Here is a 22,395-nt window from a genome sequence, read left to right on the forward strand (position 1 = left end):
GTTGCGGGCATAGAGTTAATGTTGCGGGAAACTTTTTTAGATGGTTGCGGGAGTCTTCTCGGCCATTTAAATTTGCTGGCTTTTTCTGGAATGTCACGTTGAAATTTCAGTTACGTGGTTAAAGAACAATATGGCCTGAGCGGTAAGGGTGAGATAAAGAGCAGGCCCACGCAAGGTGGCGAAAAGCCGGCCTTTAATTTCTTCATGCTTTATTCATCGCGTTGCACTTGCAACTACCCTGGGCATTTTAGTGTTCGTTAGAGTAATGGTTACTGGAAGTGTGCAGAAAATAACAAAAAGATATAGTTACCTTTGTTCCGTTCCTAGAAAACGGTCACTAAATTCCGCGCTCAGTTACCGCCACATGCTGCACTCTGTGCGGTGTTCCATGCGGTTTTGTACGTTAGTGTTCAGAATTGTAGTTTCAATGAACACAAACAGGCATCAGATGATGACAAACTTAGTCAAAACTGCGAAAGGAAAAGCTACAAGAGACGAGTTTTTTTTATTAGCAATGGGGACATTTTTTCTGTTTTCCAGCCGCTGAATCACGTCTCTCGCATGAAAATGCATGCGTGTCACAACGACGAATTGCAGAACCTGCCATGTAAAAGAAGACATATGCTCTTCACATCTAAGTCGTGCAAGGTTGACCAATTACAGCCCGTCTAGTACGTCCCAGAAGATATCCCCCAAAGCGGGACCATCTTTTAAGGAGATAGAAACTGCTTTGTTTACAATATTTGTAAACTAGCATTCTTTTGGTTGTATGATTTAGGCACCCTTGCTTGAAGCTCTTGTACACCGTAAGGTATGAGTCACTGCCAACAACTGCCACTGGAGAGCTAATATCTTCCATGCAGGAAGGGCAAGTTATGCTCTTGGAGAATTTGTGTACCACATAGCCTGAAAAGTAGTATGCGATGCTTTCATCTACTTCTGCCTTAGAGTAAATGTGGTCACTGCCACAGTGTTTGGGTGAGTCAGCTTGGGAAGTTAACTCAAGAATTCTTGACTCGATCAGTTCATACAGGTGAGCTTGCTTCCAGTGGTGTGCTTCTCTTGATTTCTTCAGTGTGTGCTGAACACCCACAAGCACAGCACTCGGTGCACCCTCCACACTTCCACGCAGACCAGTCTTGATAGGTGTGTACGGACAAAACAGCTGGAATATTTAAGTGCACGTGGTTTCCGTCACCAGGTATCACCATCCTTAGTAGCAATCCTTAGCATCCTTAGTTCGCGTGCCTTCGCCAGACCATGTCATAGTGGTTAGTAGGCCTTTACAGAAGCTACACGTTGGGCGTGAATTGGTGGGGTGCTGGAAGTGTCGGTTTTGAGCGATAGAGGTTTTGATTCCTCTATTGGAAGGGAAATGAAATATGTATATAGCTCAAAATAACGCGAAGAAACAAAAACTTTGGGTCACAAACGCAGGATAATTAAGGTTAGAAAAAAAAACACGAAAAACTTTTACAGGATACGCTTTTCGCCACTGTTTCGAGGCGTGCAAGATACTTTTTCGAGAAAATGAAAGAGGGAGTCCTCCACCACTGCACTTCTTTCTTCCTTTCTTCCTAAACTCCCTCCTTTATCCCTTACCATACGGCGCGGATCGGGTGTCCGCCGATATGTGCGTCAGATACAGCGCTATTTCCTCCCCCTCCCCCCGAAAAAAAATCAATTTTCATAGCTATTTTTTTTCATTCTCAACCACGGTGCTGTCATCAATTTTATTTACGAAGTAGGCTTCGATAATATCCCTTGTGCACTGTTTACGTCTCTTGCCAACTAGGCCAACTTTGCTGAATAGCTGTTGGCATTTCCAATTTGCTCAGTTTCTGCACGAATTATCGCACACTGTCTTCTATAACAAATATGTGTGTTAGAACTAACCGATATTAAGGCAACGGCTGGTCTGGCCGACACAGTATTTCTAACATGAAAGCCAAATCGTTTACTTTACTTGCTTGTCTTCCGCATGAAATTACTCGACATTTTTTCACTCTTGTTACACTGTTTGAACACGGAGAGATTTTCGTTATTTCACGGCTTTAAGCTACAGTTCTATTTCATTCGTGGTAAAGAAACCAGATGGGAGACAGCGTTCCTGTGAGTGCTGTTCTTTACGTCTTTGTCGTTTCGCGCTGAAGTCTATTTATGAACCCACTCCAAATAGTCCAGTTAAGAGCACTCGAGGTATACAGCTGATCTACACCATTGCAGCTCGCTTCCCATACGACGTGCACTGCTGACACGGCGTCGCAGCCCGAAGTTTTGAGGTTATAGGTTTTTCCAGGAAAGTGATCGAAGCTGGGCAAGTGCCCTCCACCAGCCAAAGGGTCCACAACTGCATTTAAATCTGCGCAGGATATTGCATGCATGGCCTGAGGACAAACAACCTGAAGTGTGCCAACTTATTTGCCAAAGATGCGACGCACTGTCCAACTATAATGAATGCGTCAAGTGGTGCACCCGAACACTCCCCTCTTCCGTCATTCTGGCACTGCTTCAGATATTCGGCATTCTACTCGACCTTAGCTAGACTTACAAAATGCGGGGTTGGGGTTTGACTACCCAAAGCGACACTTGGGCAAATGCGGTGCGCCGTATTGTAGGGCTTGGGATGAATTGTGACATACCACACCATACGGGGCCTTTCTATTGCGCCTTTACTGAAATACTGCCGCCGCGGTCGGCATCGCACTCGGGACGTAATATATATATATATATATATATATATATATATATATATATATATATATATATATATATATATATATATATATATATATATATATATATGTGTGTGTGTGTGTGTGTGTGTGTGTGTGTGTGTGTGTGTGTGTGTGTGTGTGTGTGTGTGTGTGTGTGTGTGTGTGTGTGTGTGTGTGTGTGTGTGTGTGTGTGTGTGTGTGTGTGTGTGTGTGTGTGTGTGTGTGTGTGTGTGTGTGTGTGTGTGTGTGTGTGTGTGTGTGTGTGTGTGTGCTGCGCGCGTGTCTGTTTGTGTTCGTTTACACTACTTATGGAGCGTCACCACATTCACGGATTCCACGGTTTAACCGCGCATGTGTTTTTGTGAGCCGTGATGTGGGCGCGTGGCAACGTCGTGCTGGGCTATGAAATGAAATCCCCATGACCGCCTCAGGAGGCCGCCGTCTTGCCACTCGCCTTCGCACTGCCTTCTGAGAGAGTCGTCCTCTGCCAGCGCTCTCGCGAAGCCTTAATGTCGAGCTTGCAAGCTAGGTAAAGTCCGTAGACTATCTGATCAAGCTAATATATTCTAGATGGGCTAGGCACAAATGAAAGCGGGGATATAGTTTGGCCTTAAGCAAAACTTTTTGCACAATACTTTCGTGCTCATCTAATGCTTAACGATATTCCCCAAGGTGATGTAAATTTCTAATAAGGGACTAATTACTCACTAGCATCCACCCACTCGCAGCCATACGGCTACAGAGGAAAGCTACAAAGCTTTCATAGGAAGTTCGTAATTGAAGAAAAACTCATCCTCGTACGAGATTCGAATACGGGACCGCCTCTTTTCCTGGCCATTCACTATTCCACCCGAGCTAACCAGCTTGGCTAGTATGTCAGATGGTAAGGCGATACCGAATAGATTGGCTACCCATGGTTAACCGTAGGTAGAAAAAAATTACGCGACACTTTGCAACTTAAGTGTTGAGATGTGAAAGCCGACCACTGTGTGAGAATTTTCACGATGCCGTGACGAGTTGCGGTGGATGTGACGTCACACCGTTCTGGTGACTATATCAACACCCAAATTATACATTTTTTTCGGGATCCTAAGTATTAATTACGCTGAATTACACATTTTCCTATCTAATTTGACACGAATCCGACATTTTTCCGACCAATCTGACAATTTTTGCTATGCCATGACGATTTTGGTGGATGTGACGTCACATTGTTGCCGTGGCTATATCGACGTCCGCGATATTTCGACGCAATTTATAAATGTTTGCCTATAAATTATTAACTAATTACACTACAGTCAACAAACTTAGCTTTTAGGTTCTATTTTTTCACGTCTATCTGAAGCGGCCATTCTTTTTTCTGCTATCTTTTCTAGTTGCCGAGTTAAACGTGTGACACCCTCTGCGAACGGACGACAGTATGAGCCATTAAGGGCTTTCGCCTTAAGAGGTTAGGACTGCGCGAATGGGACAGGACAGGAGAACGAGGAGCAAAAACGACAATACAGGCGTTTTCCTGTCCTGTCCTCTCCCAGTCGCGCAGTCCTAACCTTTTTTCTATAATGAACCAACTAGCCCGCAACAACGTTCTGCTTTAACCGTACGGCTTGGACTTGGGTGGATGTTCAGTATCATGATCATCAACCTGGCTGCGCGCACTGCAAGATAAAGACGTCTTAAGTATCTCTACAATTAACGCTGACGTGTGCCAGCCTTGACCACCTTATCTCCGTGGCGATAATCTTGCTGATGAGTGATTACTGCCTTATTGCTTGAGTATTGTGGCTAGCATATTGAGAAGTAGGAATTAAACTCTCTTCATGTCATTTACGCCTGGTCCTGATGTGCAGTTTCTTTATGTGATGCCAGTGCAGACGAAGGCGCTCCAAAAACTCTCAACGCAGCATATCCCACTGTGCTGTCATATCGTTTGAAACCCTACCATATTAAAGCTCACCTGTACATTGCTGGTGTGTCCTTAGCGACAGCTTTCCGAGTACACACTTAAAATGCTGGCTAATCCTTATGGCACAAACCCCGCGGACCAGCTGAGCTAAATGGCACAGAAAGCTCATGGTTGGGCGAGAGCGAATTGATCAATAACTCGAGGCTTTCCTTTGTAGCCCGACGGCTGCGCTTGAGTGAATGATTACTTCCCTATTACAAATATACTCTACCTAGGGGGATTCCCCTAAACATTTGACCAATACCGGAGGTCTTGTTCCCGCCGAGTTTTCGCCTAGGTGTGAAATTTGTACTAACGTTCTGTTACATGCAACGTTTAAGTGCAGTACTGTCCTTATTAGGTATGAAATAAACGTAGGTCCGCATTGTTACACCAACACGTAACAAAAAAGTGTTCGCGAAGGCGCTACCGGAAGTGCCATGCACACCTCACACCATGGTCGCATCTCCAACAAAGCGCCCTTGAGCTGAGGTGAGCAGGGCGCTCCCGGTAGCGTCTGTGCGAAGATATTTTTGAGGTGTTATACCACTCTGTTGCGGCGCTCGAGTCTTCGAACTCAAACAAATGGCAGCACCAGTACCATTACTAATATTTTTCCCAACTCTATCTCCTGCAGGAGCTTTAGGCTTTGGTTTATTTACGGGCTGTGACGGCCGCCCTGAGTTGCAGTTCGCTCTGTCTGAAGTAGGTAAGTTGCTCGTTAAATGCACAATAAATCATATCAGTCGCCACATTCTGCACCCGGCACGTGATTTACCTCTCCTGAAGCAGTTGAGCCGAGAGAACTATTATTCGCTCTTCTTTAATCGAAGTAGCAGCCATGCCAGCTGTGCCGCGGCGTGTCTCGTGTTGTGCTGACTTCAAAATCATCTTCGCCAGAAAGAATCCAGGCTGACTATCTGCCATATTTGCCGCATTAACACGGCTTGTTTGGCTGTTAATGCTGTGCTGAGTGGTATTCTGCGAGCACCCTTGATTATTGGCTAGATGCGTGGTGTGCACCGCAGGCACACTTTCCTTATGTGCTTAGCATGCTGTCAGCCTACTTCTCAAGCTGTGTCCTTAAAGTGGCTCGAGAATTAAGAATACAGTGTACCCCCTGCTGATTAAGAGGACGGGAATTCCTTGCCATAGGAGTCGCGTTTGTATGGACACGTTACGCGTCCGATGCTCGTCTGCTTTGTGATGCACGTGCATGGTAAGGAATGACAATACTAATAATAATAATAATCGGTTTTGGGGAAGGAACTGGCGCAGTATCTGTCTTATATATCGTTGGACACATGAACCGCGGCGTAAGGGAAAGGATTACGGAGGGAGTGAAAGAAGGAAGAGACGCCGTAGTGGAGGGCTCCGGAATAATTTCGACCACCTGGGGATCTTTAACGTGCACTGGCATCGAACAGCCCACGGGCGCCTTAGAAATTTTGCCTCCAAGGTAAAGAACCGCAGGTGTCAAAATGGATCCGCAGCGCTCCGCTACGCCGCTTCTTTCTCACTAAGCACTCGCTTCCACATTCCTGCCGTCACAACGCGGAAAATGAACGGGAAGTGAACGGGAGCATTTCTGCACCATAACTAATCATTAATAAAATGCCATAAGAAATCGCCACAGTCGCATTTCATTGCAAAGAATATCACTTCAAAAATCAGCCGTTCCAAGAATTTTTTTATGTTCGTGCTGAAAAGGTTTCTTCGAAAGAATTCCAACATTCTTCAATTAAAAAATCTTCAGGAGGGCTCACTCGGAATTAGTATCTTCAGCTGGGAAGTAGGGGCACCCCTCAGGGGGCTGTCCTGTCTTCGCTCCTATTTACTCTGGTACTTATCAAGATCCTGGATAAACTCGACAATATTCCTGGATTACAGAACAGCCTATATGTGGACGATATTACGGCAAGGGAAAGAGAGGGCTCCCAGGGTGAAATCGAGGCCGCTCTTCAAGCGGCCGCAGACATCATCGATGAAGAGGCCAGGAAAGCAGGCTTCGAATGCTCCCCTGAAAAGTAACAGCTTATGGTCTTCCACAAAGAAAAATTAAACGCGCCCTTGACGACAGTCATTATACAAGGCGTGTAAATCACACAGGTCCAGAAGATTATGATCCTGGGGATCAGGCTGAAGGCAAACGCGTCCACAGTCAATAAACACAAATAGGCAGGCCAGGAAACTGCCAGTCTAATATACAGAATTACTAATAGAAAAAGAGTTTTGAAAAAACACATCTCTTCAAGCTATTAGACGCCTTTGTCATAAGCAAGATTCCACACTCCCTGCCCCACATAAGACTCCGAAGAGACGAGGCGCAAAGAGTCGACGCCACCATCAGAGTGGCTTGAAAAGCATTCATGGGCCTGGTTCGTTCGACTCCCAACGAGGAACTATTCAAACTCAGGGTCCCCAATAGTTACGAGGAACTCAAGGAAGCACAGCAAACTGCACAAATAAGAAGCCTGTTTGTCAGTCCCACAGGCAGGAGAATACTCGACAGTCTGGTGATCGAGGGTGAACCCCTAGAAAATCTCCCCAGTTGTCCCAAGCAACATCCCAGAGAGGGTCAGCGTCCAACTCTCTCCCGAAATATGAACCCTCACGCGCACCAAGGCCTAAGAGAAGCAAGAGCGAAGATCCTGCACAAGGCCCTGAGCCGGCTGCACGATGTCCTCTACGTTGACGCCGCAGAAGACGCGGAGAACAAGAACAAGTACTCTCTATGTGGACTAACACATCCCGCAGTCAACCAGCAAGATTGGCTGCGGCGGAGACGGTTTCCACCTGTAGAGCGCTAGTCGCGGTAGATGCCGCCATCGCCACGGTCATCGCCTTTACAGACGCTACTACCATAATAAGCGACTCGAAGTTGGCGATGAGCTACTTCGCTAGAAGTAAGGGGTGCGATCCCGCTGAGCAAATACTTAGAGAAATGAGAGATCTTGAGGGATATTGAACTCATATGGACCCCAGCTCACGCGGGGAATCCGGGAAATGAGGCTGCTCACCAACACGTTCTAGAATTAACCAGCCGAGCGTTGGTGCTAAGTTTGGAACCAGAACCTTTCGGTGAGCCACTCATATCATACCACTAACTCACTGCACATTACAAATTATTAAGAACTATGTACTCCCACCAGCACTTAAAACACTGACCAGACAACAGCAGGTCATGTGGAAACTACTACTGGGGGCTATCCTCCCTAACCCAAACTGCTATCTAAATTTATAAATATGGATATCAATTCCTCCGGCCCCTTTTGTGGTAAAAATGATAACTTCGGCCATTTGATCTGGGCGTGCCAAATCCGTAAGCATCGCTCAGAACTGTTGCGTGATCCCTCCTAAAAAGCATGGGATATGCTAAGGTTCAGCAATGACCCCGACATTCAATTCAAAACCGTCGAATGGACCGGCGTCACCAAAGGTCTCCATTGCGTGCGGCATGGTAGCTAACTTGCCTTAATCTCTAATGCTTATGCGCTATAAAGTATTGCCAGCCACAGCTTCTCTACAGGGTGTTTTGTCTTAGACTTTACGCAATTTTTAAAGATGGGGCTTTTGAGTTGTAAGTGCGCTTTTTCCGGCTTAGCATTGTCAGCGGTGCAGTACATCAGAATACAGCTAAGGCACGGTAACTAGCACGCAGATTAACTAATATTGATTAGCTAACTTCTTACCTGTGGTTATTGTTAGGCTCCTTAATTGAGGAGCTCATTCCCATCGTATGTAATATTCATATAAGTTTTCATAATTTCGAAAGCGCGGTTACCCACGGCGCTGCGGCCCAACAAATTTTGGCTTTGGGGAAAGAAAAGGTCGCAGTAACTTTCACATAGCTCTCCAAAATGCAAGCGCTTTGGAAGAGCTTGCAGGCAAAGCAACCCCAACAGTGCACGTAACTCATGGAAATAGCCAAAACTTGTTGGGTCACAGTGCCAAATGTAACTGCGTTTTCTGAAATTCAAGAAACTGGTGTGGATATTAAAGAGGGCTGCATGCCACTTAGTAAAAAAGCAGACGAATAATAATATTTTAAAAAGTTAACTCTTAAATATTAGTTAACCAGCCTGCTAGTTAGCACGTCTTAGTGTTATTCTGATGCACTACTCCGCTGACAATACTATGTCGATAAAAGCCTCTTCTAACTCAAGAAATCTATCTTTAAAAATTGTCTAAAATATTGGGTTATACACCTTTTTATGAACAATAATTTTAAGGCTAGTTGAAGATCGGTGACTCCTAGAAGGATCATGTTTTGCTGGAAGGCAAGAGTACTCACCACCTTCATGTTTCCCCTTGTATGCGGGACGTCCTGGGTTCTGTCTACAAACCGCAATACTGAATAAAGAAGCTCAATAGCAGAAGCTCTGCCCAGCTCTGGTGTTCGGCTTCTTTCGCACAAACCGCTTGCGAGAACGGACGGGACTTACACCCAGCCGTTGCGATAAGACACACAAGAACCATGCCGCACTTTCTTTTAGCGTCCCTTTCACTTTAAAATAAGCATCTTCCTCATCACTTCAAGCTGCCTTCAGTACAGATCGCTTCCGTTCCTCGCTGCTTTTTAAACCGGCGGTGCTCTTTAAATATGTGCGGTGGAAGTCACAGCAATAAGACGCTTCATAAAAGCTGCGTTCATTCTTCGACCCTGATTTGAGGTTCCTCGTCGCAGTTGGTTTTTTCGTCCTTGGGGTTCCGTCGTCGCTGAGGTTCTTTGTCCTCGCCACACACTCCAGTACTCAGGCACGAGCCGAACGTGTCGTGCGTTCCTTGCAACCAGGCTCTGTCGCAAAATAACTGAGGTGCTCCTGCTGTGATCATATCAAGAAATTAGAAATTGCATGGTCCAGCGGACAGGCACGGTTGGGCTGGGACACGAACTCTGTCGTGCGCTGACAGAAAGAAGCTGGAAGAAAGAAAAAAGTGAAAAGAAAGCAACTCTCACTCGCCGCGGTGGCTCAGTGGTTAAGCAGCTCGTCTACTGAGCCTGAGTACCCGGGTTCGAACCCGACTGCGGCGGCTGCGCTTCGATGCAGACGAAACACAAAAAGGCGCCGTATGCAGTGCAGTGTCGTGCACGTTAAAGATCTCAGGTGGTCGAAATTATTCCGGAGACGTCGACTACGAGACCTCTTCTTTCACTCCCTCCTTTATATAAAGCTTTAGACCGTGGCTCGGTTGTCCACAGATAAATGTGAGACAGCTACTGCGTCATTTCCTCTCCTCAAAACCAATTTTCATTTTTTTTATTGGTTTTGGGGGAAAGGAAATGGCGCAGTATCTGTCTCATATATCGTTGTACACCTGAACCGCGCCGTAAGGGAAGGGTAAAGGAGGGAGTGAAAGAAGAAAGGAAGAGAGAGGTGCCGTAGTGGAGGGCTCATGTGCTGCACCTTGTGGATATTACTCGGGAGCGCCGTAGATTAGGCTTTCCTTTCAGGGCTGTTTGACACATAACAGGTATATTGGACCCCGTAGAGTATCTGTTACGGGTCCAATTGGACTTATTTTTGGAAATGTGGCGGTGAGTTTGAAGGATGCTTCACTCCCGCCGCCGGTTGGCCCGGTATTGCACTACCTCCGGGATCGGCCTTGTCTTTAGCGTGTCTTTACTATCCTGTCTTTCTATCCCATCTTTCAACTCTCCTACTATCTGCACGTGGTAGCGATTGTGTCTCAGCTTGAGCCAGTGGGCACGCCTGTGCACTTTCGTCTTCTTTCTTCCTGACAACAACTTCTCTCTCTCGCTGCTTGACACCTTCGAACGCAATTTTATTTTTTGTTTCAGTTAATTAATTAAGCAATTACACAGTCACTCTTCATAATTATCGTTATCAAGATGCGCTTTCTATTCCGAGCACTTTGACAGCTCTGAACACCCATTTTTCGATGTTTTTAATCTTTCATTTCTTTCATTATTCAGTTAATCAGTTAATTACAATGGTTTCATATACTAGTGACGGCCTATCACACAACCAATACACAATGACTAGAGTCACAAATTACCATGATATAAATTTTTACGCAGCCCCCGACTATAGGTGGCCGGTTTGAATCGTTGCAGCGAGCTATAGGCTTTAACTTTACTAAAGCGCCGCCGCGGTGGCTCAGTGGTTATGGCGCTCGACTGCTGGCCAAAAAGACGCGGTTTTGATCCGGGCTGCAGCGGTCGGGTTTTGACGAGGCGAAATTCTAGTCGCAAGTGTGCGGTGCGATGCTAGTGCACGTGGTCAGGTGGTCAAAATTACCGGAGCCCTTCTCTACGGCATCCCTCAATCTGAGTCGCTTTGGGACGTTAAACCACAATAAACTCAACTATTAAGGTCATGCTGCACGGAACGGCGAATCTTATGAGTACATCCGGAAGATTCTGCTACAAACGGTTGTAAAGGTACGATTTTTTTTCACGCAGCGTCCGTATATTTACGACAAGCGGTGACGACTGCGCCGACGGCTTCTCGACCGAAGCAGCTGTGTACGCTTTCGTGTAAAATCTTGAAAAATGTGCTTCCTCGATCAACGAGGAAGGCAGCTAAGCCACAGATACTCCAAACCCCTCTGAAGATAGGAATCACAAAAGCAATCCCTTGATTTCCCACTCTGGTTCATACTGAGGCGCTCGTCATTTCCACTGTGGCCACTGCATGTCAGTGTAACCTGATTTAACTCTCTTCGATTCTGTAAGGCCGTGGATGCCACATTCCTACGTTAACGATTGAAATAATGGGAGACGCTTAAGCTCTGCCTTAAGAAAGAAACGCGATAGCGTGCGCTCGTGGTCCAGCACCCACTTATTTAAATGAACATCAGCACTCAGAGAAGGTGCACACTTAGGAGATACGCGCGCGATCCGGCGGGACAGCGCCGTGCATGGATAAGAGGGATTTCAGTGGGTGCCTACCGATGGCGCTACGCCAAGCTCAGGAGAATTGTACCGGAAACTCATGGTACTCGCGTATTTCCTATATCTTTAGTTTACATGCTCATAAGCGGTCATGTATTCCTCGGTACAGATCTTGAAGATACGTTTATAAAAAACCCGTTCATTCACTAGACAACGTCGAAAATTTGAGATTGTTCTGTGTGTATGCTCCTACGAAATCGCGTGAACGTCTTTTGTTTTTCCAGGACCTGCGTGCGTACATGGAATGCAATAGACTTGTCATTCCTTCGTACGATTTCAATTGCGTTCTCAGTGCAGATGGCCGATCGGGCTCAGCGGTTACAGAAAGCGAAATTGCGGCTTTCTTGAAAGAGATCATTGCAAAGTATTCACTTCAATACGTAGCCCAATTTGCAGAGGGAGGAATGACACGTCATTATACACATTTCCAAAGGAGTAGAAATGCTGGGTTAGGTAGAGTTTGTTTTTCCCTTGAGCTCGCGGGGATCTGCGATAACTACATTGTCGAAGCGGTTACATTTAGCGATCACTGCTGAGTCATATTTACCATGGGAAAGAATCTGACACCCAAAGCGATGTTTAGTTGGGACTTGTGGAAGCTCAATGCAAAATTATTAAAGGATGATGCGTTTCTTTTCGAAACAAGAACGTGTTAGAGAAAGTTTGGTTGAGGTTTGAATAAAGTTGGGCAGAAAAGTGGGAATAATAATAACAATAATTGCTTTTTGAGGAAAGGAAATGGCTCACTATTTATCTCATATATCGTTGGACACCTGAACCACGCCATAAGAAAAGAGATAAAGGAGGGAGTGAAAGTAGGAAGAGGTGCCGTAGTGGAGGGTTTCGGAATAATTTCAACCACCTGGGGATCTTTAACGTGCACTGACATCGCACAGCACACGGGCGCCTTAACGTTTTGCCGCCATAAAAACGCAGCCGCCGTGGTTAGGTTCGAACCCGGGAACTCCGGATCAGTAGCCTAGCGCTCTAACCACTGAGCCACCGCGGCGGGTAGATAAGTGAGAAGAATTTAAAGTTGGTGTCAGAATGAGGGCTATCGAAAGGTCCGTAGAAATCAAACTCGTTGAACAAGCTGAAGAAAAGAACATAGTACAGATGCGAAAGTAATTAATTACATTGGAAAATAGAGATCAGGGACTATATACGTATCTCATCAGCGGAGTTAAAGCCAAGCTTGAGATTACCGATGTGATAAGGTTACAGGCAGCTGCACCCCGTGCACGAGCAGATCGCTTGCTGGCAGATGTTATGCCCAGCCCGCGGAATTTGACGACAGGAAAAAGGTACAATAAAAGGAAAGATATCGTAGAAATTGAAAACCAAGGTACTCTGACGGACTATCCGAAGGTGATAAGGTAGTGTTTCACTCAGTATTATCGTGATTCTTTCGCTTCTAAATCAGCGAATGTACAGGCCTTTCAGTACGAATTGTAATGTCTGTTACCTCGATTGACCAGTGGACACTAATAGCATACCTACTGACTTACCAACAGAGGAATTGGAATACGCTATTGATGAGGTCCGCTTGGGGAAATTGCCAGGTCCTAACGGGACAACAGCGGAACCCTATAAGGTGTTCGAAGGCGAAACTGCTCTCATTATTGAAAGGTTTCATGAAGAGCCATTTAGGTTAGGTGTTTTACCACCGTCGTTTTCCCGTGCACATGCAGTACTTAACCGAAAACTGAAAATCCTGCCAAACATGCAAAAATTGAGTTACCTGTGAAGGTAATGACGTCACACGAAAGCTGCGTGTCATGATTGCGCTAAATTTAGAATGAAGGCATGTGATGTCACACCCAAGCTGAGTCGCAATCGCCCTCACGTGCATTCAGCAGCAGGGGAGAGAGACGCGCGGCTGGAAAAACCGCGCCGCGGAAGCGGCGACGCCTGTTTGAGCAACAAGTGTTGCAAACAAGTGTTGCAGGAGCGAACAAAATTCCAACGATGTCATCACTGGCTGACCTCAATGTGGTGGCAGTATTCCTGAAAACGTTCACCAAAATTTTGAAGAACCGCTTGTCATAAAGCATTCTGGGTGATGTCATAGCACTTCTCATAGCGAATAGCTTACATGTTTCAGTGAAGCTGGAGGCTAGCTTGCGAGAGGGTTTCGGTCCAATGACAGATGTGCCTTCAATTGCATGCTTTTTGAGACTGCATTTTCTTTTCAGTTGGAGTTGAGATGTCCACCGAGATGTCGAAATAATAACTTGGAGGCTAACTTGCGACAGGTGTTCGGACCGATGGCGTATGCACTTTCAGTTCCGTGCTTTAAGGCGTGGTTTAGGTGTACACCGAGATGGCGAGATCAGAGCTCTTCTGCGCCCTTCCCTTTCATCCAAAGCTTTGCTTTTCTCAAAACAAATGTTTTCGCATTCCTCCACGTAGGCAGACTTAAGTGCCCTCAGAATTTTTTCAATGAGTGCGAAGGGCGGAGCCCTTCATAACGCAGCAGGTCAGCCCTTCCCCTTGGCCAAGCGTTTATGCGCTTCAGCGACGAGCGGAGGCTGAAGGCCCGGCTCCGAGCAGCGCAGTGTGGTCTCCCACTGCTCCTGGGTAGTGATAAGCGCAAGCAGGTAGTAGGGAGGCCCACATTACGTGGAATAAGGTAAAGTGTCCACCGCAGAACCTGCATTTGAGACAGTAGAGGGTAGGGCATACATGGGAGAAATGCGGGATTTGGGAATGCGTGCGCAAGGCTCCGGGTAAATGTCGACAACCTGTGACAAAACGGGTAATGAGCACAAATGAAAAACTGTCTGCACCTAAAGATTACCGCTGATAACAAAATGCTGCCTACTCAAAAAATGAAGCTGTTACGGAACAGAAAAGGCGGAAAAATTCTCCGTGAACTCCCTCAGTGTTCGACTGAAAAGCGCTAGCAACGGGAGCTTCAAGTGTTAACATCGGTCTGCTCAGCAAACGTGGAGGGGACCAAATCCAAACATCCACGGATAATTCCTTTCCGGAAACATCCGTTCTAAGACACAAGCACCGCCATCTACCTCATGGAATTTGCTCTACTATTACGGTTTACAGCCACCTTCGCGATATCCAGTACATTTTTCGTTATATCAGCCAATAAATTTTTAAACATGTGAACCAGAAAACGACAAATCGTATGGCGCATCCGCAACCACCTGCGACAAGCGGTTCGGCCATATTGGCCGCCTGAAGGTACTCGAAAGGCACGGTTTCAGGGAAGAAAGGCCGTCGATGTGAATCCCACACGTATTTTGGGATTCATCTGATTCTGTGATATTATCCTCAAGGACATGACAAATCATTTGACAGCACTTCGAAAATTCTGCGTCAAACGCGTCGCCTCCAAATTTTATGCAAAGGGTGGTCCCGGGGGGTCTCACTTTAATGGCCGCTATACTGGCACATATAACGGATCAAAAGCCACCATCAACATCATCAGCCTGACTACGCCCATTGCAGTGCAAAGGCCTATGCCATGACTCTCCAATTAACCCTTTCATTTGCCAGCTGCGTCCACCAATCTTGATTTGCTCATGATCATGATCGATCGTGATGTGCAGTTAACAGGACGTGCTACGTCCACCGCTATGGTCGAGGGCGGCGCTGGTGAACACTCTCAAGGTTCGCTTACACGTAGTAAACATAAATACCCACGAAAGGAGCAGATTCGACAGCCGTCACCGTAGCTTAGTGGACGCGATATTCGGAGGTCGTGGGTTCGGATCCCACCGGCGGCATGGTTGTTTTTTCTGCTGCTTTATAAGTAATTTTCTTTAAACCGATTGATTGGCACTACAAATAAAAAAAGGTTAAAAACATTCCCCTATGCCCCTTGGTTTCCATCACTGTTGGCTTCCTTAATATGTTTGTCAAACGAGTCCCTCATTTCCTTTACCTTGTCTGCTAATAGCTTAACGGGGGTCTCGGTTCTGGCAGTCTTGTTGCCATAGGTAGTATAAGAGGGCTCTCGCACAGTTTCCGCCCTCGCCGTTAGATGACGTCCTACGTCACACTCGCGGTATAACAGGACGTGCTACATCCACCGCTATGGTCGAGGGTGGCGCTGGTGAACACTCTCAAGGTTCGCTTACACGCAGTAAACAAATACCCACGAAAGGAGCAGATTGGACAGCCGTCGCCGTAGCTCAGTTGGTAAGAGCACCGGACGCGATATTCGGAGGTCGTGGGCTCGGATCCCACCGGCGGCATGGTTGTTTTTTTTGCTGCTTTATAAGTAATTTTCTTTAAACCGATTGATTGGCACTACAAATAAAAAAAAAGATTAAAAACATTCCCCTATGCCCCTTGGTTTCTGTGACTGTTGGCTTCCTTAATATGTTTGTCAAACGAGCCCCTCATTTCCTTTACCTTGTCTGCTAATAGCTTAACGGGGGTCTCGGTTCTGGCAGTCTTGTTGCCATAGGTAGTATAAGAGGGCTTTCGCACAGTTTCCGCCCTCGCCGTTAGATGACGTCCTACGTCACACTCGCGGTTTAACAGGACGTGCCACGTCCACCGCTATGGTCGAGGGTGGCGCTGGCGAACACTATCAAGGTTCGCTTACACGCAGTAAACGTAAATACCCACGAAAGGAGCAGATTGGATAGCCGTCGCCGTAGCTCAGTTGGTAAGAGCACCGGACGCGATATTCGGAGGTCGTGGGTTCGGATCCCACCGGCGGCATGGTTCTTTTTTCTGCTGCTTTATAAGTAATTTTGTTTAAACCGATTGATTGGCACTACAAATAAAAAAAAGATTAAAAACATTCCCCTATGCCCCTTGGTTTCCGTGACTGTTGGCTTCCTTAATATGTTTGTCAAACGAGCCCCTCATTACCTTGTCTGCTATTGTGTGCGTGTGTGTGCGTGTGCGTGTGTGTAGCGTTATGAACAGGTTCGTTTCTTAAATTAATGCAAATTTCCAAAATAATTTCACATTTCAAGACTGGCGATAAAAAAAAATATGTCCAGCTATCGACCAATTTCTATTCTATTCATTTTTCTAAGGGCCTAGAAAGAGGAATTCATAAAAGACTCGTGAACTTTTGATAATAAACTTAACCTCATTAATCCGTCACAACATGGTTCCCGCCCAAACAGGTGTACTGAAACAGCCATTATTAATGCAAAAAGAGATAATCGTCGAGGCTCTCGAAAACAGGGAGATGTGCATAATTGCTTATGTGAATTCCTCGAAGCCTTTCATCGCCTGAACCATCGTTTAATTTAAGGAGTCAAATTAAGATTTAGGGAACCAAACACGATTCATAAGAGTCTGCATGCACGATAAGGTCTTCTTTCGAGCCCTAGGCCACTTGTAAATATGGCGCAACTGTGCTGTCTGGTGCGCTGTTCGAGCACTCTAGACAGGTGTGTGGACGACTGTACATGATGTATTATTGCGAGCGTCTCGAGGGACGTGATCTAAAGGCGAGAGTGGAATCTATGCGAGCACTCTGTTATGCTACCGTTGGCCGCAGCGTCAGAGTTCACAGCACCACTCATAGAACAACGCGTGAAATAGGGCCGAAAACGGGCGCGGGTAGCCTAAATATCGGCAGCGCCGCCTCCAGGAAGGCAAGGAAACTGCGTACCAATCCTTCTCGACTCCGTAGGCGCCGTCATGTCACCTGGAGTAAGTGTAGCACCGTGCACAATACAGTGCTCGCTAATCCTGTGGGCGTGAAATGGTGCTGTCGGCATCAATGCTGCAAAGATTGCTATTTTGGTTAGAGATTTAAGGTTAATTCAGAATTAATCAAGCAAGCACATAATCTAAACATAGCATACATAGCCTATGGAGCCAAATTCAACCTCAGTGCGAAATTTGAGCCTGAATAAACGAGCGTTTAATCAGAGAGAAGTTACTTCTTTTTTCTCTTATCGACGCAACACTCACTACGTCAAGAGATTAACTACGCTGGCAAGATTTGATAGGTTGTGTAGCGCTTCCATTCCGACTACATCGGCATTGCGATTGTGGTGTTCTTAGTTTCTGCGAAGACAAACAGCAGATGACAATGAACACGTAGAGAGCCATCATGACACAGGAGAAGATAGTGTTCCATCAGCTAAATAGAGTTGCGGCAAATGCCCAGGGACCTTTCCAGGAAATTGAAGTCACATTTAAGTTGAGGCACCCGGCAAAATCTCAGAAAAAGCCATGTTTTGAAGCTAACAAGCCCAATTAACTGCGGCCCTGCTCCTTCTACAGATTGGACGATGCAGAAAAGATTCGACATCGGATGGACTCCACCGTTCAAGACGGCGAGCCGTGATACTAACAACCTGAGTCAGCGGAGCTGTAGTAAGTACGCCTGTCTTTGTTCCCATGAGCCACCGCCCAGTTGTGCTGCTGTTTGTCCGAGTGATGTGGCCACATTCAGTGCGGTTAAATCGGGTTGTAACGCTTGCACCCACCTGGCTCCTGAATTCTACCAAATCATCATTACTCTGTACACTGCGTGGCGCCCGCTGCCGCTTTGCGAGCTCTATATCGACACGTATCTAGAATTTGCCGTAGGGCTGCCTAGCAGAACAGTGAACGAAGGTTCATACTGTGACAGAATGTGATCGAAATAAGGATGTACACATCGAGCGTGGGACGGAAGTGCATGTGGTGCGGCTGATTTGGGCCAACAGAGCACATCAACAGATGCGAGTAAGAAAACGGCGAAGACGTAAGTAAACAGAAAAAAGCCCTATTAAGAAGAGCCGTACGGTAGAACAAATTGAAGGACGGTCGAAGCAAAAATACCCAAATAGCTGCAGTGGCCTTGTTCAGGATGTTTGGTGCCTAACTAAGGGCCGAATACGCCGCCCCAAGCTAGACACGTGGAGAGAGGGTAAAGTTTGGCGATGCCTAGGCATTCCGCGTTGCTGTAGAAAGCGATACTCTTAATGAGGAGCACAGCGGACCGCTTCCTCGACACCCACATAACAATCTAATTCCTAATTAGCATACCCATAATTGCTCATATACGCAGCAGAACATGCCTCTAAGAGAGCTCACTGCTGAAAGGGTTTGTTGGCAACCTTAAAATGAAGGGTGGTCTGTGATAACACATCAAAGAAGACAATAGTCAAGCATTTATAGAAGAAACAGAAGGAAGCGAATTTGGCAAACGGAAGCAACACAGAATTACGCCAACGGAAGAAGCAGAACCTAATATTGCCAGTAGGCTGTCACCTACACTGCGGTTCAACGGCTAGTGGGATGTTTTGCGTGCTATCAAAAGAACCAAGACGTAATACATGAAACCTAGTTCCTTAAAACTTAAGGCTTACGATAGTCTAACTCCTACGGATAAGTAGCGTGATCAATCCTTGCAGTTCGTCGTAGAATTTTTATAGTAGACATTAAGAAAACGTTATCTTCACGCCTGTGTATAGTGGGACATCGATGCTACCGCTAGCGGCAGCACTCCAGCGGCCAGGTTTAAGCAACTGGTCCCTTCAAGGCGCTACAAGTGGGCTAAGTTGGATGTGTGGTAATGTTGAGGCGATCTTTAGGGCAGTTATGTTGTTCGAAAATGAATCGGAGTTCTCCGCAGTGACATGAACGCATAGTTCTTAGAAATTTGACATTTTATTGACGGTTAAAATAGTTACCTCTCCTCTGTTACGCTGCCATTATGCATTTAAACCTACCATTAACCCCAATGTTTATGTACAATACATTCAACGATTTCAATGGCAGTGTTTTGTATTTTTTCGTGTCTTCTTTCGCCAAAATGTTTCGCCTCAAGCGTACTAAATGAACACATACTAGTGTATATGCTGAGTTTAAGAAGTGAACGATAAAGCTAAGAAGCCTACCACTTTTATTATACCATTTACGAAACTTTGCACAGGGTTCTTTATTGCAAAATGGCTGCGAATGAGCCAAAATAGAGGATTTGGTTGAATGCCGCGCTGATCATTATAATTATGTTTATGGTTTGTGGATGTTTAGCGTACCAGAGCGCCTAAGCTATGACGAACACCGTTGTGAAGGGCTCTGGAAATCTCGAGAATCTGGGTTTCATTAACGGGTACTGACATCGCAGAGCAAACGGGCCTCTATAATTTCGCCTCCATCAAAATTCCACCGCCGCGGCCAGGATCGCACAAGCGCCTTTCGGGTCAGGAGCCGAGCGCCATAACCACTGCGCCACCGCGGCGGCGACCATTATAAATAATGTGAACTGTGCCCAAGATACAAATTTGCAATTTTCCATAAGCTCACAACTCTCCGGCAAACAAAAACCAGCAAAAAGTATCAGTAAAAAAATTTATGGATGTAGCAGTCCCAGTGACAAATTAAGAAATAAAACAACCATAAAAGAAGCTCACTTCAATGGTACTGGGGATAAATGGCAACAGCTTGTATCGGACGCTTGCAGACGGAGCCACCCTCCGCAAGCCTCTAAAGTGCCTTCTAGGGGATGAATTTTTTGGAAGCGGAGATTTCCAATTGGTATGATCAAAGAGCTTCGTAAAGGAAATGTTTTACTCGCGATTAGTAGTAGCATATTCGCGTTCCGCATTCTCCTGGTAAATATAAAAAAACGCATGTACCTGTGAAATATTTCACGACATCAATGCAGTCGACCGCTCTGGCGCTCCAGTTCTGCACACGCACCGCTTTTAGAGGGCATCAGATATGTCTACACTGCTAGTTCCTAAAAAATCTAAGCTTTCATGGATCCGAGATACCTACTTACTCGCCTTCCCAGCGTTTCCACGATCGCGTGGCCGGTATCTTAGGTGCGAAGCAGGAGAAGGGGCACAGGGCAGGAGGAAACAGAGAGCCAAGTATGTGCTCACAGTAGAGGCGGAGCAAAACAGTGAGATGTGAAGGCCATATTGTGCGCGCATTACATGAGTACAGCGACTTAAAGTCCTTCGCCACAGGCGGACACAGCGGCGGGCGCGCACGCCTAGAAGAGCGCCGCCGCGTGGATCACCAATGTGGCACGCCTGTCGAATACAATGCAGACACCTAATGCGCCAACGTGAGAGGGCAGACACGCTAAAAGCACAGCCATGATTGAGGCGAGACACGTCCTGCACGAATCTAGGACACGCGTTGAAGAAACGACGTACGGGCTGCAGCCTCCGCGTCTCTGAATACAGTTGTCAGAAGTCAGTGCGCTACCGCATTCTCGGCTTGCCGTGCTAACAGAGCGGAAGGGAAGAACGCCCCGAAATTTGCTGGAGCGACGCTAAGGAAGAAATTGAGGTGCGCAGACGCCTTAGTTGGGGGATGGGAAAAGTTTTTCAATACAGTTTCATCTTTAACTAACCGAAAGACGCAGCACAGAAAGGAGAAGAGAACAGGACAAAGGCTGGACTATCAGCTAAAATTTTATTTAGGAGGCGAACAAAATGCATAGAAAAGTGCGCGAGAACACATGACTCAAACCATGGAAAGTTTTAGCGTTGTGCAATAACATGGTATAAAATGTCAGTTCTTTCCTGTGTCGACTCACCTGCGGTTTAGAGAAACACAGACTTTTTGGCAAAGCGACATAAAACGCCTCAACTATCTTTCTAATGATTTGTTTATCACTTGTATACACCACTGCGGTCTCATGGAAACGAGACGTGCGACCTGAACGGTCGTCTTCCGATTGCCATTCGCGAGATTCGCAGTGGAATGCCAGGCTAGAAGCTCTTCCCCCTATACAGTTAATGTGATCAATCAGACGTAGTTCTTTGAGGTGATACCTCAGTCACCTGCCTGTCTGCCTGTGGAAGTTTCTTCGACAAGGCAGCGGAACGTGATGAACCATTATCTTCTTAAAGTGGTTGAATCTACTTTATAAAAACCGTGTACGCTGCGAGTAAAGTTCACTGCTTTTCCTCGCCACCTCGCTTCTATAACGTGCTCGTTTATTTGGCGTTGGACGTGAAGCACGAAAACAGACGATGTACGGATGGTGACACACGGACGGCAAGAGGAACTGGACTTTCAGAAAACTTCAAACAATGCCCAGAAACTAGCAGACGGGGAAAACAATCGGGAATTTCACACTCAGGTACCAAAGCTGACACAATAGATGGCACTCGTATCTCTCGCTCATTCTTTAACACTTGCCTAAAGCCGCGGCCCGTCTACCTCCTTCGACAAAGCGTGACAAACAATTACATAACAACATGCAACACAGTCCTAAATAACAAACAACTTTTTTGTCTAATCTCACTAATCTCACTCTAATCTTACTTCAACAAGACGTATTCTCTCTAGCCTGAACCTGAACACAATCAACATAGCTCGTCTTTGCATGTCTGATTAAGGTTTGGAACGTGGCGTTTACTATTTCAAGAAAACCTCAGCTCTGGGGACCATTACACGGCCGTTCTTTCGAAATGGCCCATCATTAATATTCAAGCGCTGGATATTGACGAAGCATCGCTAACTGAACTCAGTATAGTGAAAACTCTGATTCGGGGACGTGTTTTGTCACAACTTCCATTATTGTAAAGTCTATTACACTCGCGTCGGAGCCTGCATCACCGGCTGTCTGTATTTAGTTGTCATCACGACAGACATCTTGATAATAGTAACGTTAATGTGAGGTCTGATGAAATGGAAATCAAGTGCAAACTAGTTATGCTGCTTAATATGTTGGCGGTCACTATAATCACCGCACAAGAGCACGCCGAGCACCCATATCCGACTACCTCTTTTTTTGTAGCGGATTTGATTCAGAGAGAAATAAATCATTGTAAGCGATTGCAGACAGTCTTGCGGAGATATGGTTGCACAATCTGCGGCGGTAGGGCATGCGCAGCCCTCGCGGGACTTGTCTAACAGGGATC

The 22,395-nt window shown here is 46.2% G+C and overlaps 1 pseudogene; it reads left to right on the top strand.

Annotated features, from left to right (window-relative positions):
- Positions 1 to 10,106: 10,106 nt before the first annotated feature.
- Positions 10,107 to 10,277, top strand: LOC144099599 (U2 spliceosomal RNA; annotated as a pseudogene).
- The last annotated feature ends 12,118 nt before the right edge of the window (positions 10,278 to 22,395 follow it).

Source organism: Amblyomma americanum, chromosome 7, assembly GCF_052857255.1.
Source record: "Amblyomma americanum isolate KBUSLIRL-KWMA chromosome 7, ASM5285725v1, whole genome shotgun sequence".
Lineage (NCBI taxonomy): Eukaryota > Metazoa > Arthropoda > Arachnida > Ixodida > Ixodidae > Amblyomma > Amblyomma americanum.